The sequence below is a fragment of the Adiantum capillus-veneris genome, chromosome 30 (genome assembly GCF_014529385.1).
Source record: "Adiantum capillus-veneris isolate H3 chromosome 30, ASM1452938v2, whole genome shotgun sequence".
Lineage (NCBI taxonomy): Eukaryota > Viridiplantae > Streptophyta > Polypodiopsida > Polypodiales > Pteridaceae > Adiantum > Adiantum capillus-veneris.
The window spans coordinates 94499624-94501660 of record NC_140960.1 but is presented as its reverse complement, the minus strand read 5'-3'; the positions used below and the strand labels follow the sequence as shown (position 1 = coordinate 94501660).

At 42.6% G+C, this 2037-nt stretch overlaps 1 pseudogene; it reads left to right on the top strand.

The window, feature by feature from the left end:
- Positions 1–285: 285 nt before the first annotated feature.
- LOC147418434 (uncharacterized) lies at positions 286–1169 on the top strand (annotated as a pseudogene).
- The last annotated feature ends 868 nt before the right edge of the window (positions 1170–2037 follow it).

The window sequence follows — 2037 nt, the reverse complement described above, 5'->3', positions numbered from 1 at the left end:
ATGCTTACAAGCAGAATTGGATCGGATTTTGAGATCAATTTCTACAAAGATATTGAAAGGTGGTGTCGGCTCTGGAAGCAGATGCAAAGATCAAAGGTTTGCAGTAGGATGTAAGTGCCAATTTCAATGCCTTTGTTGATAAATTTGAAGCTTATTGGGGGGATTTTGCGGTTGCTACCTAAGCAACCAATGCGGGGTATTTGAAGATGGAAAGGTTTCTATCCTACTTGCATCCCTATGTTTGTGAGAGAGTCTGTCAAAGTTGCCAGAGCAAAGAGTAAAAAAATGAAGAAGAAGATGGAGGCAGGATTGCTACAGTCTACAATCACGGTAGCCAGTGGACCTAAGCTCAAACAGATTGATGAGCATGAAGAGGTAAAAGATCCTTTTTTTATTGATATGACTGTGATCAAAGCACATGAAGCTGATGCCAGGCTAGAGGAGGTAGAACAAGTACCACCCAGGTCTCAAAAGATACAGAGAGGCATATTCAAAGTGCCACCCAGTTTGCTTGCTCAAGAGGACGAGGTGATAAAAGGCCTTGAAGAAGAAGTGTTGGTTCCAGAACCAGCAACGAGAAAGGTAGCAATGGTGCAAGAATCGGCAAGATCAGAAGAGGAGTCTGACAACTCTCATAGCTCTAGTAGGATCCATATACTACATGGGAGACAGAATCCATGTCTTCAAGGTATGAGACTTATGATGTTTTTCATGTGGATGAAGTGATGAAAGATGTATACAAGTTTCTTGTCAGCCAGCTGAAGATCTCGGAGAAGCATAGTGCAAGTGTGGAAATGCCTTGTGTGAAACGGTCGTTCGAGCAGCCTTCTCTTGTGTATGGTGGTGGTGAGTCCTTGCTAGAAGAAATGTGGTTTGATTGTGCATCTGATTTGATTGAAGAGCAGGTTTTTAAGGATGACTTGCAAGAGCTAGAAACAAAAGCAGAGGTATTTCAAGTTGATTTTTCTATGCAAGGGGTGGGGAAACCTTGCCTTAGGGAGCATATAGAGGTGTACTTTAAAGTTTCAGAGTTTGTGTGTAGCCGTGGAGAGATAGCTCCGACAAATGACTCTATGGAAACTGATACAGGTGCAACCTATAAGAGTGAGGCTCCATGCAGAGAGGAAGATGCCACCAACCTTGTAGGTGATGAGGTATTTGAAGAATAGGTTGAAGCTCTAGCAGGTCATACTCTTTGGTATGAAGAGTTGGTTTTGGAGCCTGTTATTGAGGATTTGGATGTAGGTATGCAAGTCAAACATGTTTGCTTGGCTATGCAGCAGGTGGAGGAAAATTACAGGGTTTTGCTACTTTATGTGATGCTATGGATACATGTGTTATTGGAGGTTGCTTTACAGGTATCGTTGTATTAGTTGCGATGCTTTTTTGAAGTGGACTATACTATGGAGGGCTCTTTGGTAGATGACAGGTTAGTTTCTTATGGTACTAGTGCTTCAAGTGATGGGAAGTATGTTTATGGTTAGCAGGAAGGATTATGGATGCAGGGTGACAAAGCTCCATGCTATGAAGAGTTGGAAGGGTGTCGTGTCTATTGGCCTACAAGTGCAAAGGAAGACTTTGATAAACATGCTTTACAGGTGGATGGCAATGAGAAATGCTTTACTTTTGATCCAGGTGGAGCTTACACTATGATTGGAGAAGCTTCAAGATTTCCATTTGACCCTGGAGGGTGATGCAGTAGCAGACAATTTTCTCTCAATCTCTATCCTATCTATATAGCCACATATGCAGTTTCTGTACCTATTTTACATCATTCTATCATATGCAGTACTATTTTACCTAAATAATGCTATGGTGGAGCATGAATGGTCAACGAGGGGGTGGGCAATGATGGTGCACCCAAACTGTGCTGACCCATGGAAGTGCAAGAAGTCCAGGCATGGCAGTTTGCAGGCAAATGACAAGGACCTTGAGAAGGTATTTGATGCAGCTAGGGGACAAGTACATAGGGATGGAACACTCGCTAGTCAAAACTGCAAGTGTTTCTTGCTATCAGAGGTGATAGGAGAAAATGCT